Here is a 17,817-nt window from a genome sequence, read left to right on the forward strand (position 1 = left end):
AGAGGCCACAACGAACTGGCCCCCATGTCGCAATGACCGAAGGAAAAGGACTGCCAACTGGGAGTTCTATCAGGCGGCCAAAATATCCCTCCGCCACTGGGGAAAATAAGACATTCGCAGATGACGGAGAACGAACAGAATTTGTTGTTCACAAACCTACTCTTAACGAATGGCCAAAGGACACTGTCCAGAAAGAATGACAGTCACGAGGCTTGGAACGTCCAAGATAAAGGAGACATCAGAATGGGTGAAAAGTACCTAAGACAGGCAAGAAAACAGAAGCCGAGGGGCGAGATCCAGGGCAGCAAACAGAGGAACGCTCCGCCCCTACTGCTCCCAAGAACTGTGCTTGATGTTTAAGCCCCTGCCCCACCTGCACGTGACGCACACATGCGGCAGAGAGGGGTCCACGTTGCCCTTGTCGGCGTGGCAAACCGTTCTGGGATTCTCTGCAGAGCAGCCCCTTTCCGGTGGACAGCACCCCCTTTTCTCGAACCAGACTTCTAGTCGCTGTGAGTCTGGTCTCACCTTCACCTCCCAGGTGATGGACAGGCCCTTTGCACGCTCAATTCTCCGGCTCGCTGGCAAGTCCTCGCGTCCGGTGGCGGGACCCTAACTAATGAAGATCCTTTACTCCGTGACTTCTAAAAGCACTTCATCAAGTCCCATTGCAAGAAACCCATCGGTGTTCTGATTGGAACTACATTAAATGCACACACGAGGTTGGTAAGATGTGACACCTTCACGACGTTATCTTCCTACCCAGGAACACGGTCTTTCTCCTCCTTTATTTGTATCTTTTTAAACATCTCCTTACTAAACTTGTAAACGTTCCCCTATTAACAAAAGAAGTGTCACTTCAGACAGTGTGCAAGCAGCTTTATTACCCCAGTTTTCCTTCAGCTGCCTCCATGTCACTCCTGGCTTGCCTTCGCCCAGCCCAAAGGCCAAGACCCTGCTGAAGACAGAAAGTCTACAGACAGCAGAAGGGACAAGACAGCTGGAAAACGGCATCCTTCTCAAAGGTTCTGCCCTGGACAGACTGTGTCACATCTGCTCCTGTAACAGCCACAAGGAGGGGCCCCAACACCCACATCTTCTAAGACCAAATTTCATCTTCAGGGGACCCTTCTTCTTACCCCCTCAAGCGCTGTCAAGGAGCTCCATAACATTCTAGAAGCTTCTCTCTCTGCACTCAGTCACCCGGGAAAGCTGGCTCATCCTTGGGTCCTCCAACCCCATTCTCTCCCACTGAGTTTGTAAAAGTCTGTGTCACTTTCCTTGACCTGGTTTACCTGGCACCCACCTGATCTCCCTGAGGCTAATCACCTGTCAAGTATCAGACAGAGAACATGGCTCGAGGCCGACACTAGTTAGTGGCAGAAAGGGAAGCTGAGCTGGTCCACTTCCCTCAACTTACATCCTGGCAGGATGGAGTGGACAGTGGGCATGGTCTGGACCCCAGCTCTCACTGTCCCTGTGACCCAATTCCCTCCATGTCACAGGGGAATGCCAGCATGGACGACTGGTCTCAGGTGACCTTAGGTAAAGTGAATGGGGAGGAATTCGCCACGGACCCAACTTGGCACCAAGGCCAGCGGGCCACTGATGCCTGCAGAGCCACCAGCCTCCACGGGTCACTTAACGTCCTTCAGCCACACAACCTCACAGCCACCTTCCTGACTCCAACTCAGCTCGGCAGCCTAATGCTTTCGGATGGCACTTTGCTGCTTTCTTCAAATACAGGGAGAAGACACAGAAGGACAGGACACACAAAAGTCAGACAGGTAGCAGTCGGGGACATCTTTCCACAAGCGGTCCTGAACGCATAATCTGTGTGCCTCCAACTGACAGAGGGACCCTCCAACCCAGACCTTCACCCGGCCCTCAGCCCAATGCTGTGTGAGCAGCTCTGGATGCCCATGGCTTTCACATCAGATTTCTCCAAAAGGTTTTAAAATCCCGGTTACGTCACACATATCAACTTTCTTTAATCCTCATGAAAACGTTCCGTGTGCAAACCATTAGCCCTGCATTGTGGACGAGCTTCTGAACAGTGAGGTTAATTAAGAAACTTGGGGGGCGCCTGGTGGCTCAGTTGGTTGACTGTCTGACTCTTGATTTCAGCTCAGGTCACCATTTCACAGTTCATGGGTTCGAGCCCCGTGTCAGGCTCTGTGCCGACAGCTCAGAGCCTGCCTGGGATTCTCTCTCTTTCTCTCTGCCCCTCCCCTGCTCATGTTCTCTCTCCCCGAAAATAAATAAAAATAAACTAAAAAAATACACTTAATTAAAAAAAAAAAAAAAAAAAGACCCTTGGTCAAAGGAGACCAGCTCATCTCTGTGACTCGGAAACCTATGTTCTTGCCCCGAGACGACTTCGCCCCGCACTGGGGAGACGTCCAAGTCAAAACCCAGCCCTAAGGTACTGACTCTTCCCCCCCAAATACAACAGATGCCACCGTGGGCAGGGAGTCCCCTGCATGTTGAGAAGGCACAGGTGCAGGTGAGGCATCTCCGGCCACTGACACTGATGGAAGGACAGAACGACCTCTCTTCTCCTGCAATCAACGGACCAAAACTCTCGAATCTCACACCTCAGGAGTCAGAAAAACACTCCCATGCTACCCAATTTCTAGTATCTTGATGTGTGCAAGAAATTCACAGGAAATTACTCCCATGTATGAACTGTGTACATTTTAACGCATTAAACCGGGGGTAACACTGGAACAGACACTACCTTCTGGGCAGGAGCAGAGGAATCTCCCAATTCTGGAAGGGAGCACACACAAGACCCTCCGGGGAAAGAACCAGAAGGCGACGACTGATCGGTTTGGGCTTCTCTTTCTTCAAGAGGCTGAATACCTTTGAACCCTATGAAGCATCTGGGGTTTTCCCATCTCTCCCTCTTACCCATCCCCATCCTTCCAGCTACAGCACCGGCACGGTGTGGCACCAGCCCAGGGGTCAGCAGATGTGGAGGCCAGCACTACCCTTGGGCACGGGTGCCGAGTGGCCCCTCAGACCCAGGCACCTGCTCTGTCCACGTCCTGTAGACTCTCATGGGTGCAGTCGGAGGACAGATGCAGGGAGGGACCCCATCCCCCACCCCCACCCCCGCCAGGTTCTGGCTGCAGGGAGGGACTCCCACCCCCACCTCCCAGGTTCTGGCTGCAGAGAGGGACCCATACTCCCCTCCCCCAGGCTCTGGCTGCAGGGAGAGACCCCCCACCCCCACCCCCCAGGTTCTGGCTGCAGGGAGGGACCCCCCCCACCCCCCCCCCCCTCCCCACCCCAGACTGCTCCCAGTGCCTCCTCTCACACTCGCTGACAGTCTACAGCTCCCAGGAAGCTGAGTACAGCACCTGGGTGCAGCCCGGGCCTCCACCACGGGGAAAGCTGACGTCCCCCAGGGCCTGGGGCAGACGGGACAGCCCTGGAACAGGGCAGGCAGGCTTGCTCAGTCTCAGCAAAAGAATGTGCTGTGCTGGGAAGCAGCCGGGCTCCCAAAGCCGCACATCTGTGAACCAGGCTTTCGGCAGAGACAAAGCGTGGCTTTCTTCTGGCAGGAGGGGCCCCCTGGGCTCTGGGGCTGGGGTGTCTATTGCAAAGTCTTAGGGCCCAAGGGCTGTCACCAAGTGACAGGGGACACGGGGAGGGGAGAGTTACCCTCCTCCCAAGTCTAGCTCCCCAGCTCCCAGGCCCTGGGACTCTGCACCCCTGTCCCCTCCCCCCGCCCCTCCCCCACCTCCAGGGAGCTCAGGTTTCAGCCTGCCCCCCCCTCCCAATGCCAGCAGGCTTCGGGTGGACCAGAGAGGCCGCTTACCTGGGCAGCTCGGGGCGCCACTCAATCCACGGAAGGGCCCGGGAAGTCGTGGGCCAGGCGGAAGGCGCTCCCTCCGCGGGCTGTCCCTAGCGGCCCAGTGTGTGAGCAGCGTCCCCCACCCCTGGGGCAGGGCGACTCTGGGTTCCGGTGTCCCGGGGGGGTCGGGGCGGGACGGGGGCGGCCACCTCCGTGGAGGCCCATTCAGAGGGCGGCAGGGGAGAGCCCGTCCACGGAAAGAATCCGGGACTGCTGTGCGGGCCGCCTGCCCAGTCGCTGCCTCCAGACGCGGCCCCGCCTGCTGGCCACGCGGTTCGCTTCCTCTCAGTCTCCCTTCTCCCTGCTTTAACCTCTTACAAACCCCCCAGCTGAAGCCGTCCCCAGCTCTGGTTCAGCCCCTCGGCCGGTGTCACCCAAGGGATGAACAGAGAGTCCAGGGGGCCCTGCAAGCCCCCCTTCCTGAGAAGGACTAGCACCCCAGGACATGCTCTTCCAGCCCCACCTCCCCCAAAGTGGACCAGATCCTCTGGGATCTCCGCTCACAATGGAGAAGCTCCAGCAGCCACCGGAGTCCCTGGTCAGCCCTGCCCTGACTACCAGGGTCCCCCGGATGGGGGCACACCGCTCACCGGGGCTGCCCCCACCAGCCCGGGGCAGCCAGGGACCTGCCTCCTGTTCAAACCCTGGAGGTTTCCTTCCTGACCACGGTGGACTCCAACACCCGCCACCCGCCGCCTGCCACCTTACCATGTCTTTCCAGCTCTTAGCTGGGTCCCCTGGCTGCCGGCCCATTTCCCCAGCAGGCTGCTGGCGGGCCTGAACATTAGGTCCCTCTCCTCCCTCTTCTCTGTTCCTGTCCTTCCCTCTATCTGAAAAGCCACACTGCCGCCCCCACAAACAAACTGGTGAAGAACTCCTCCTATACACTCTTCAAAGCCCATTTCGAATGACCCTGCATTTTTACATGACTTGGAACACCATCGCACTCAGTCACACGGAGGTATGTGCTCCATCCCCCTGCGGCCTGGCTTCCCCCAAGGCCCCAAGGCCCCCTCAGAGCACGAGGTCCCTCCCAGGACACCCGTTTCTTGCTCTCGTCCCAGCGGGGCCTCCGGAGCACTGCAATGGCCCTGGGTGCACACACACAGGGGAGCTTCCAGCCACTGCCTGCCTGGCCCTCTGATGCACTCATCACCCTGTTGAAAGCCGGCAGGCCTGCGCCCCTCACTAGGACCCCCGGGGCCACCTCTCTGTTACTGGCCAGGAAGATCCCTGGATTGCTGTCCTCGAGGTCCAGGCAGGGCACTTCCTGCGGATTGTTTATGTGCCTGAGGGAGAGCAAAGGATATGTCGGAAATGCCTGACCATGGCGCAGGGCAGCCTCAGCCGGCGGATGGACGGGCCCTTCCCGTGGTCGACTCTGCCTGAACAGAAAGGAAGGATCACGTCGTGTGGCTGGGCCCAGGAAGGCACTCCTCAGGGTGGGTCCTTCCCGTGGTGCCCGGCAGACGCCACCGCAGGCCTGACGAGTATGGGGCAGCTGTCGGGGCGGTGGGGGGGGGGGGGGGGGGGTGCAGAGGGGAAGCAGCACAAGCTTTCTGCAAATGCCGCTACCGTATGGCTTTGGTGCAACTCTTCCCTGACCTGGGCTCTCGGCGTGGGCGGGAGTCTACAGACATTTTAGAACCTTCTGGAGATGTGTCTGCCCTGCCTCCTTCTCCTCTTTGCTTGGGGGTCCCAACAGGGATGAAACTTGTCTCATGGCTGTGCTGTGAGTAGCAGCAAGTCAACCGATGAAAAGTCAGGAGATTGTCTCCTGAAACTGCTGACCCCCACCTTGCAAGCCCGACCTGGGTCAGCGGGAGGACACTCCTGAGCTCACCCTCACCTCGCTGGGCCCCGGCAGGCTCACCCCCAGGTCGGTAAGGTCACAGATCAAATGCAGATACGGCCCGTCTACTGTGCTGCCCCACACGCACGGCCCGGCTGCCCTCCCTCCACGCGCTCGGCTCAGACGGCACCCACTGGAATCAGGTCCTCACCAGGCCCGGATGAGCACCCCGCCCGCCTGGGGTTCACCCAATGAAGCTGAGCCTGACACCCAACAACTGGGGTATCAGCAGGATACGTCTTAGGACTAAAAGCTCCTCCTGTGTGCACAGGAGGGGGCCCCGGGACCCCAGAGAGGAGGCATCGGAGACCCGCACGCAGGACTTCAGCAAGGGCTCTGCCCTAGAAACACAGAAGTGAGGGATCTCCGGAAGGTCCTGAACGACACACATCAGACAGGGGTCCTCAGGGTGGTTCTGACACCCTCCCCCTGCTTTCCCAGGGGTCCACTACCCCCCCCCCCAGCATCTGGGGAGGCGCTGCTCTGGGCTGCTTATGATCCAGTCCACTGATGGGCTTTTGCAGAGAAGGGATGAAAAGCAAACACTAAAAGCAACCGCACAAGCTCAGTGATACTCTGACTACACGGTCACCCAATGTCAAGGTCCTCCAATGCCTGGTCAGACCGCCCATCTGCCTAGTATGAGACCACCTGCACCCATGGGCACACAGAACTCACCCACAAACCCACTGGAGCGCACGCTGGGCCCGGGAGCATCTGAAAGGAAACTCTCCCTTTTCTCCCCACTATTGAATTCTTACTTCCCTGGCTTCTGGGTTTTCTATACATTCGCTCCCTTACAGAAGCACACATGAAGGCATGGCACGTAATAAACGCTGAAAAAGCGACGAATCCCTCAACGTAGGCCTACCTAGGCATATGTGCAGGCGCTAGTCCACGCCACATGTGTGCGGTCACGCGCTGACACGTGATGGTATTTAAACCAATGACTGTGTTTCTTTGCCTAAACGGTGGTTTGGTCAGGGCCTCTGTCCCTCGGGGACACACCCTAACCTGAGGGCTCAGGTGGCAGCCAGGAACGCGGGGGGGGGGGGGGGGGGGGGGCGAGAGACGTCTGGCCCTCCTCAGGCCTCGTAACCCACGACCTCCCTGAGTGTACCCAGCAGCACGTGGTGTTTACCCGGTGCTCCGTGGCGCTCACCTCTGGGTGCGAGGTGTGTGCGGGGCGGGAACGGGGCCTCTGTCAGGAGGACTGTGCCCGCGTTTCCTTTGGGTCCCTCCCCCCCATTCCAAGAGGTGTCCGACTGGCCGTGGGGACTCCCCACCGCACACACGCCAGGGGCCGCTGCAGGGCGGACAGGAGGCCGACCCACCCATCCAGTCCCAGGACCGAGCCCAGTGTTTCAATGTTGATAACCGACGGGGCTTTGGAAGTGCATTCAGAATTAAAACAAACAAACAAAAAACTTACAGGAAGGCAAATTTTTGGCAGGTGATCCTCCACAGACTGGAATCCACCTTCCTTTCTCAGAGACCGCCCCCCATGCCACCCACAACACAGCTCCTTAAACTGTTGTTTAAGTTTCAAAGATGCCAGAGGTCCCACAACTTGTGTAAGACCAGAGAGCAGGGCCCCCGGAGGCTGTCACCAAGGCCTGGGGCTGCAGGGCTCAGGATCAAGGGGATAGCAACCTCTCCACACACACACACACACACACACACACACACACACACACACCCTCCCTTCTCCCCCCCACCTCCAGCCCCCACTGGGGAAACACAGAAGTTCAGCGCTCTGAGATTCAGGAACAGTCCAGCAGAGGGGGAAGCAATGAGCTGAGTCCACTAAATTGGGAAACACAAAGACCCCTCTAAGCCAAAGGAAAGCACACAAAAGACTGCATTCATCGCAGTCGGACACAGTCAGTTCATGCGGGCACTTGCAAGCTGGCCGGCTCAGCAGACGAGGTGCTTGCACAGAAGGCCAACGTGCGTATTTTCAGGGCTGCATTCACTCAAGTGAATGAACGCTCTCATTCCCAAGCCTGGCCGCACACGGACTCCACCAGCCCACCAGGATGTTTACTTAAAAAGAAAAAACTTTTTAATGTTTATTTGTTTTTGTGAGAGAGAGAGACAGACAGACAGAACACAAGCAGGGGAGGGGCAGAGAGAGAGGGAGACACAGAATCCGAAGCAGGCTCTGGGCTCCGAGCTGTCAGCACAGAGCCCGACGTGGGGCTCGAACCCATGAGCTGTGAGATCATGACCTGAGCCGAAGTCGGACACTTAACCAACTAAGCCAACCAGGCGTCCCAGGATGTTTATTTTTAAATAGATTTTGAAACACTCAATCTTTCTTTCTTACTTTCTTAATCTGGGGCCTCAGGGGTCAGGGGTCTGGGCAACAGTTGTTCATCCATAGCCATTTTGTGGGGTCAGGGGGCCCTGTTGTGCATGGGTCAGTGTGCAAGGGCATCACACGTGTGCAGAGACGTGGATATGCCCTTTCCGTTCACACACAGGCACCTAAACACGGACACAGGATCAGTATATACGTAAATGTGCTTGTTTTTAGGATCTGCAAGATTCAAAGCAATCAGGGCCATCTGTAAACGTCACACACGTTCATGTTCAGCACATGCCTTTACTCCTACCGTAAACACTCTCATCGCAAGTTCATCGCATTTCAAAAAAAAAGCCAACTCGGGTACAGGAAGGAAAGGGGATGCTTGGTGGAAGCATTTTGCAATTTGTCAAGCTTTGAAGAATGACAACTTTTTTTTTTTAATTTAAACAAAAAGAAAGCATTGCCTCCAAGTACTCTCTCTCACTCTCTCTCAACGAGACATTCCAGGCTGCTCCCTCTGGCAAACGTCCCCTGTCTCGGCCCTTTGAATCCAACTCCAAGGGGTCCCAGCAGCACTACCCCAAGACCAGGGGTGAAGCCCTATATACTCTGTCCTGCCGGGGGATCAGAATTCCTCCTGGTCTCAGGGCACCCGGGTGGTGCAGTCGGTCAAGCATCTGACTCTTGATCTCAGCTCAGGTCATGATCTTACAGTTCGTGAGTTCAAGCCCAAGTCAGGCTCTGCACCAACAGCACAGAGCCTGTTTGGGATTCTCTCTCCCTCGCTCTCTCTCTCTCTCTTTCTCTCTCCCCCCCACTCGCACACTCTGTCTCAAAATAAATAAATAAACTTGAAAAACAAAACAGCTAGTTTTATGTTCCATTTTACTCTAGTTAAAAAAAAAAATCTATCATGGATTAAATTTGAAGCTGATATACATCAGAGGCAAATTTTGTAATGAAACATTTTCTCATTTTTTCCCACTTTGCAAACAAATATCAAGGCTAAGTATTGGATCAGAAATGACAGAACAGCTCACATCCTGAACTCCATCATTCTGTCTCTTTCCTGTATGAGGCTTGCAAGCAAATCACCCCTTCACGCAAAGTCTTCAAACTTTGTTTTCAAGAAGCACATTTCCTCCTGAGGCTTTAAAAGCTTCACACCCAATTCCAAAGTGTGTAGGGGGTCCCCACCCCAACAAGCAATTCTCCGACACGACACAGCTGGGGCTCCTACAATTCGCCTTGACTCTGACACCATCTACCCGGTGAGACAGCGTCAGACCCCCAAGCTGAGGGCTCATCCTCCAGCACGGCCCCTCCCCCTCCAGACACCAGTCCACGTGTCACCTGGGTTCTGACCCACCAGCTACAAACTAGAGGCTCTCACGACCCCTCCCAGGGTTTGGTGAACTGGCTGGAGCCGCTCACAGGACTCGGGGGACAGATCGCTCACTAGATCGCTGGTCTGTTGTAAAAGGATTAAGTCAGAACAGAGGGAAGGGAGAGCTGCCCAGGGCGCGGATGCGGAGGGGGCGCCGAACTCCCTGCCGCCCCGGGGCCCACTGTCCTCCCGTCTCCACGTGCTCACCAACCCAGAAGCTCTCGGGATCCGTCTGTTGGGTTTTATGGGGGTGTCATTACAGGAGCCTGATTGATGAAATATCGGCCATTGGTGATGGATCCAACCTGCAGCCCCTCCTCCGGAGGCCAGGGGGTAGGGCCGACAGCTCCCCCTGTAACCACGTGGGAGGTCCCGCTGTAGCCCCTCCTCCCGAGGTCAGAGGGTGGGGCCAATAGCCACGCTCCTGTGACCACGTGGGCGGTCTCCCTACAGCCCCTCCTCCCGAGGTCAGGGGGTGGGGCTGACAGCCCCGCCACTGTGGCCACGTGGGCGGTCTCCGTGGCAACCAGTCCCCACCCCCAGGTGCTTTTCCAAACTCCTGTTAGCACTAGAGACACCTTTCTGCTCCTCCACTTAGGAAACCCCGAGGGTTTGGGAGCTGTGCTGGGAGCGCGCCTGGAGACCTGATCTGTCTTACTATAAACCAGAGTCCCAGGGTCCATTCTGGAATCGCTGAGAAGTCTAAGGATGGCGTCCCCGCGTGCACGTGTTTCCCGGGCGTAACCAGGCAGGTCAGAGGGGCATTTCACACACACACACCATCAACCGTCCGGGGCTGCCACTGCAGGCTGGCGCTGGAGGGTCCTGGGTGGGAGACCTGCCCGTCTCCGTCCTCACGGGGCTCCCTGCGTCAAATGTGAAACCTCAAAACCTCACAGGACGCCACCCTGTGTCCCCTCCTGTCCCCAATCCTTCCAGTTAACCAGCACCCCTGGTGGTTACAACCCGCCTCCTGGAGAATTAAATAGTATCTGATCTGAATTCAGATTGAAGTGCTGATTATTTGGGACAAGTGTTTAAATGTCCCTCTCGGTCCCTGAGCAGGCGCTGTGAGAGCAGCTTACTGAGGCCCCCCAACAGCAGGGAGGGGCTGTCTGGGCTCTGACTCTCCCCCACCCCCACTCCGGCTTCTCATTCCTGAATCTCCCAGTACTCCTGGCGCACAGGCTGACACACTTTCTGTTTATCTGGCTTGTTCACTGCGGAGGGGCTGGTGTCTGGTGAGGGGTGAATGAATGGCAGGAGGCTCCGCCAGGCAGGCCGCCACTGAAACCAGGTGGCCAGAGGGAGACCAGAGCACAGGACCCGTGGCCCAGGGAGCACCGCTGCACCCAACGCCAAGCTGCAGGATGGGCCTGACCTGCGACAGAGTGCCTCTGTGACCAAACAGGACTCAGGACCTGGGAGCCCCTTCTCCAGAGGCCCCTTGGCCAGCCGGCCTCGGAGCGCCCTGATGTGGCCAGGATTCTGCAAAGTCATCCCCACCCTGTGTCCAAGCCTCTGCCCTCCAGCAGCAAGAATCCTGCTGGGCCAGTTTTGCAAAACGCCCCCTTCCCTTGCCCTGCCTCTCAGTAACTTTCCACCCACTGACCTGTCCCTGTGCTGAAGTGTAGCCCAGATCTCCCCTGCAGGCTGTCTTTCCCACCTGCACCCGGTGCCTATCACCCTCTCTGACACCTGTCTGGTGGGTCTGGGTTTCTGCAGACTCAGAGGGACACAGAGAGGGTTTCTGCAAAGTAGAGTTCTGCTAACTGTGTGCTGAAACGAAGCCAGAACGTCCCTGAGACTGTAATGTTCACAGCAAAAAAAATGAGAAACCCGCTATTTCTCCCTTAGCCTAGTTAGAGCTTAGCCCTGCTCCCCCTTCAAACTCGCAGACCTCCTCAACAGGCAACAACCGGTGCGAACTGGCCGAGCACACTGGGTCCTCTCCTGGGGTCCTCGCCGCCCCAGGATCACTGATCCTCCCGGATCACGCCCTGCACTTCCAGGAGGGCGGGGCTGGTTGACCACAAGTGCCCAGGGCACTCGTGAGGACCACACCCACCACCAAGGACTCTCTTACCTATACTTTAACTTCTCATCATGCAGAATCCCAAACACATACAGAAGGAGGCAGAACCATAGGATTAACCTCCGTGGAAACCACCCCCCCACCCCCAGCTGGTCAACTGGCAGCCAATACTCTCTCTTCAACCACACCTGAACCGTCTCCCCCAGTGGGATTTACACCGAACTTATGAGTTTGAACCCCTTGTAAATTCACACACAGCTATCAAGCGTTACACAAGGATGCCCCATACCCCCCCCTTTTTTTTTGCAATAAAAAATTATATTAGTCTAGAAGTTCTTAAATTTAAATTCAAGTTAACATAGAGTGTAGTAATGGTTTCAGGAGAACCCAGTGGTCCATCTCTTATATGTAACAGCCGGTGCTCACTGCAACAGGTGCCCTCCCAATGCCCATCCCCCAGCCAGCCCATCCTGCCAACCACCTACCCTCCATCAACCCTCACTTTGCTCTCTGTATTTAGTAGTGTCTTATGGTTTGCCTCCCTCTGTTTTCATCTTAGTTTTCCTGCCCTTCCCCTACTACTGTGTTCATCTGGTTGTGTTTCTTAAATTCCACGAGTGAAATCATACAATATCTTCGTCTTGACCTCTTTCACTCAGCACAATACCCTCCAGTTCCATCCACGCTGTTGCAAATGGCAAGATGTCATTCTTTTTCATCGCTGAGTACTATTCCGTTCCATCATACATCCCATCTTCTTTATCCATTCATCCTACCCTACAACCCAGCGATTACACTACTTTGGAATTTATCCAAAGGATACAAAAATGCTGATTCAAGGGGTGCCTGGGTGGCTCAGTCAGTTAAGCATCTGACTTCAGCTCAGGTTATGATCTCACGGTTGGCAAGCTGGGGCCCTGTGTGGGGCTCTGTGCTGACAGCTCAGAGTCTGGAGCCTGCTTCGGATTCTCCCTCTCTCTCTTACCCCTCCCTTACGTGTGCTCTCTCTCTCTCTCTCTCTCAAAAATAAACTTAAATACATAACTAAATAAGCAAATAACTAAAAGGAAAGACTGAATTTTTAAAAATGCTGATTCAAAGGGGGCACATGCACCCCAATGTTTATAGCAGCACTATTTACAATAGCCCTATCCTCCTTATCCCCTTTGCCCCAAAGGCAGAATCTGACAGAAGGACACCAGGACCTTGACGTTGATACAGCCAACACAGGCAACATCCTCACCCACAAGGGCCCCTCTAAAACCACACCTTCCCCCACATCCTTCCCCCCTCTGTCCTTCCTATAAACCCCTAGAAGACACTATAATTCTTTCTACAATTCTGCCATGGCAAGGGCGTTACAGACATGGAACCATACAGTATGTCAACTTCAGGGAATGACTTTGCTCTGGAAACTCATCCAGGTTATTCCATGTTATCAGGAGTTGGCTGGGTTTCACCGTGTGGACGGAGCTCGGACCGTGTGACCATTCACCTGCTGAAGGACATCTAGGCTGTCTCCTAGACAGCTGTGGGCTACTAAAAACAGAGCCGCTACAAATCCCTGCGGAAGGGTTTTTGTGTGACTGGAAGTCTATTTCTTCAGGATAAAAACTCAGGGGTCCACTGCATAGGTTTTTTTTTTTGTTTTTTGTTTTGTTTTTTTTTTTTAGAAAGTGCCAGACCATTTCCCACGAAGAGGCAGCACCATTTTACACCCCCACCAGCAGTAAACGAGACTTCCCATTTCTCCACATCCTCACCAGCATTTGGTGCTGACGCTATTTTTTATTTTTCCCATTCTGCTAGGTCCGTATGATCCTGAAGACTACACTAGCATCTCGCTGGTGGCTCATGGTGCTGGATGTCCTTCACATGCTTATCTGCTGTCTGTCCATCCTCCTCAGTGAGGGGTCTCTGGGCTTATACCCGCGTTCTGATCACGTTGTTTCTCGGTATGTAGAGGGCAAAGACTTTCTCTCAGCCTGCTGTTTCCCTTTCAACCTCTTAGCAGTCTCTTCCTGAAGCAAACTCTTTCAATTTTGATGGAGTCTAACTTTATCAATCTTCCCTTTTGTGCTCTGAGTGCTAACTCTCGCTTAGCCTGGGATCCCAAAGATTTTCTATTTGTTTTTCCTAAAAGTTTTATAGTTTTATATTTTAGTTTGTGATCCATTTAAGGTTAGTTTTTGTATAAGATACAAGACTTTGGTTGATGTTCTTTTTGGGGTTTTTTTTTTGTTTGTTTGCTTACTTATTTTTGAGAGAGAGAGCGAGCGAGCACAGAGGAGGAGCACAGAGAGAGAGGGAGACACAGAATCCGAAGCCTTCTTCAGGCTCTGACCTGTCAGCACAGAGGCAGATGCAGGGCTCAAACCCACCAATTGTGAGATCATAACCTGAGCTGAAGTCGGAGGCTTAACTGACTGAGCCACCCAGGCGTGCCCCCCCCCTTTTTTTTTGACTGTGTGTCCCCAGTGGCTACAGATTTGTGAAAAGGACAGTTTTTCTTTCATCGAACTTGCTTTTGCACCTTTTCCAAAAGAAATCAGTTGGGCATATTTGTGGGGGTGTATTTTGGGGTTTTTTATTCCATTCCACTGGTTTTATGTCTGTACCACGCCCCACCCCACACCACACAGTCCTGATTTCTGGTGACCCAGAAAGTCTAGAACTTAGTTAACCCATGCCTCCTACTTTATTCTTTTTCAAAATTATTTTAGCTATCCTGGGGCGCCTGGGAGGCTCCGTCGGTTAAGCGTCCAACTTTGGCTCAGGTCATGGTCTCTTAGTTCATGACTTCGAGCCTGGAGCCTGCTTCAGATTCTGTGTCTCCCTCTCTCTCTGACCCTCCCGCACTCACGCTCTGTCTCTCTCTCTCTCTCTTAAAAATAAATAAACATCAAAATTATTTTAGCTATCCTAGTTCCCCTGAATTTCCATATAAGCTTTAGAACTGTCTTGCCTAGATCTACAAAAAAAAACCTTGTTTGGATTTTATAGGAATTGTGTTAAAACTGTACATAAGTTTGAGAAGAACCAACATGTTCACCAGGGTGAGTGTTCCAACTCATGAACACGGTATTTCTCTCCACTTACGTATATCTTCTTTGATTATTCTTCACCGACACCATGGAGTTTTCGACATATGAGACTTGCATGTTTTCTTTGGCTTACGCTTTAGTATTCGCTTTTTCGAGCTATTATAAATAGCACTGTATATTTAACTGAGGTCTATACGTGTTCACTGCTGGTATATAGAAATATAATGGATTTTTGTGTGTTTCTCTGGTGCTCTGCAACCAGCTGACTTAATTGTTCTGGGAGATTTTTTTATAGATTCCTGGGAATTCTCCACAAAGATAAATCGTGAATCTGCAAGAAGGGGCAGCTTTATTTCCTCCCTTCCACTCTCATCTTGTATTTCCTTTTCTTGCACAATGCCCCCTGTAGAATTTCCAGCATTATGTGCAAGCTGCAGGGTTTTTTAGATTCTTTTTTTCAGGCTGAGGAAGCTCTCCTCTGAGCTATTCTACCGGGAATTTACAGTCATGAACAGATGTGGATTTTGTCCAAAAAATTTCCTTTGCATCTACGAATATAACATCATGTGGTTTTTCTTCTTTATCCATTAAATATGATGGATTACACTGACGGATACGAAGGAGCTTTGCATTTAGAATAAATCCCATCTGGTCAAGGTGTGTAATTTTTTATATATACTATGGTTCTATTTACTCATGTTTGGTTAAGGGATTTTGAGTCTGTTCATAAGGGATATCGGTCTATCTTCCTTTTTGTTGTCTGTGTCTGGGTTTGGTACTAGGGTAACTCTGTCTTCATAGAACAAATTCTATGTTTCTAGGAGTTGTGTAAAATTAGTGTTAATTGTTCTTTAAATATTTGGTACAATTCTCCAGTAAAACCATCAGGGCCGGGAGATTTCTTCTGGGGGAAAATGTGTAAATTACAAATTCAATTTCCTTGATAGTTACACAGCATCACACTGTCTGTTTCACATTGGGCGAGTGGTCACCACACGTGCTCACCACTAACCCCTGGGTATGGAGCCACTGTCCCGATCCTGTCTGCAGGGTCTGTGGTGACAGGCCCCCCCTCTTCACTGCTGACATTACTAATCTGTGCTTCCCCCTTTTTTGTCTGTCTTTAGAGAGATCTGTCAACTTTCCTGGTCTCCTCAAAGAAGCCGCTTTTTTTTCATTTACTTTTTCTCATTTCCTTATTCATAACTTCATTGATCTTATATTATATATTATCTATTATATTATTGTAATTTCATTGGTTCTGCTTATATGTATTATTTTCTCCCCTCTGGCCATCTTGGGGTCCTGGAGGCAGGAGTTCAAACATACCCATTCCAGACAACGGGTATGTTTATGGCCGTGAACTTTCCCATCAGCACTGTTTGAGGTCTCTCCCACCAATTTTGAAATGTTTTACTTTTGCTGTATTCAGGTCAAGATGGTTTCGGATTTCCCTTGAGAGTTCCTCTTGGACCCACGAATTACGGGCTGCTTCATTTCCAGGCGTTTGGGAATTCTCCCGTTACCGGGAGGAAGCATGGCACGCTTTCTTTTGGCTCTGTGATTTCACATCCCAGGATGCGGTCCCCTCGGGTTCCGTGGTCCCAGTACCTATGGTCAGTCTGCTTTTTCCCCCCACCATTCAGCCTCTGGCACCTGTTCCACACAGACCGCCAGGTGTGCAGTCTCACCTTGCGGGAGGAACGGGGAAAACAACATCTAGTCCATGCAAGGATGACAGCGCCACCCTCAAGATGCGGATCTAAAGCAAATCCTCTCGTGTGTCCACACAGTGGCATTTGGCTCTAAGTGACACAGAAGCAGGCATTAAGTTGCCTAGCAGATCCCACCCCGACACGGCACACTGGTCCCAAACGGGGCACTGTTGTACCTGCAGATGAGGAAACAGGCTCAGAGGGGCGCTGAGTCGGAGGCATGGTTCTTCCATGATAGGACTCAAATCCCAGCCCCCTGAGACCATCCCTGTGCTTTCCCAGCACTGACACGAAGTCACTCCTGGTCTAGCTGAGGAAAGTGAAAACCGAGTCCTGTCTACTCTAACACCCTGGATCAAAAGCCCCCGGCTGGGGAGTGAGGCGGACCTGGGCCTGCTGTGTGGCTCAGGGGGATGTGCTTCACCTCTCTGTGTAGGTTCCTTACCTGTGAGTAGGACGGCCCCGTCACGTGACCACAACGTGAGAGAAATCACACTGGGAAGAACACAGAGCCAACGTGGACTACGCATGACCTAGTGCAGTCACCACGGAGCCACCCGCGGTCTGGGAAAGTCACCCACCACCCAGGGGAGTCACCCGCCGCCCAGAATGAGGGACCAACCGCGTCAGGACGGCCGGACGAAAACTCCAGAAGACTCACGGGTGTTCTTAGGATGAAATACACTCCCTGTAACGCGTTCGCTTCTTGTATCTGAAATCAAAGCCCTACATCTCCCACGGGGACATTTACACAGGGAAGGCACTAGGACGACGCGCTGGATACACTGATGCCGAATGTGCGCTGGCTGCGTGGGGCCGTGGACCCGACCCCACCAGCCCCACCCACACCGTTCCCCTCTCCGGGCCTTTCTCAAGTTCCGGAAGGGTTGATACTCCACACAGGGACCCCAGAGGCCAAGTCAGGGGCTGCTGCTCAACCTGAAGGTTCTTTCCGGCATTTTCTGTCCTCGGGCTGATCATCCACACCCCCCAGCCACCACCAGCACGTCTCCAACAAAGCTGGTCTCGATACGCCGACATCAGCCCTTGGTCGTGGTGGGCTGGTGGAGGAGGAGGTGGGAACGAAGTCCCTGTGTTTGCCACCATCTACATCGTCCCAGTACAGGACAGACTTCTCCGCATGACGCTTACGGAACACACACGTGCACCAGCACCGAGCACCCTCTCCCTACTCCGCGCTTTACTCCCACCTGCTAGGAAAGGGGGCAGTGTGACCGCGGGGCTCTGCGCGGACAGAGACACAGTATGGTCCTGGAGCCACAGGGGACTAGGGGAGAAGGACAGCCCTTCCTCTAAAGGACGCACAGATCTGGTTTTCTCTAGGAAAGGAAGGACGGGGCACCGGCTGTCGTCACAACAACCACTGCTGGGGAAGGAGGCAGGAGTTACGTGCTCTCCCAAAAACTGTGCGAGACGACCATTCAGGGAGCCTTCTTCCGCAGGAGACAACCAGCAGAAGGAATCCACACTCACAGAGAAGAAAGATTTTCAAATGCGTCTGGGGGGCTCAATCGAGCATCTCGTTTCAGCTCAGGTCATGATCTCATTGTTTGTGGGTTTGAGCCCTGCATCGGGCTCTGTGCTGGCAGC

The 17,817-nt window shown here is 53.5% G+C and overlaps 1 protein-coding gene across 9 annotated transcripts in view; it reads right to left on the reverse strand.

The window, feature by feature from the left end:
* TNS3 (tensin 3) overlaps window positions 1-17,817 on the reverse strand; it is a 217,867-nt gene that overhangs the window by 39,644 nt on the left and 160,406 nt on the right. The gene's annotated exons all lie outside the window — the stretch shown is intronic.

Source organism: Leopardus geoffroyi, chromosome A2 (genome assembly GCF_018350155.1).
Source record: "Leopardus geoffroyi isolate Oge1 chromosome A2, O.geoffroyi_Oge1_pat1.0, whole genome shotgun sequence".
NCBI lineage: Eukaryota > Metazoa > Chordata > Mammalia > Carnivora > Felidae > Leopardus > Leopardus geoffroyi.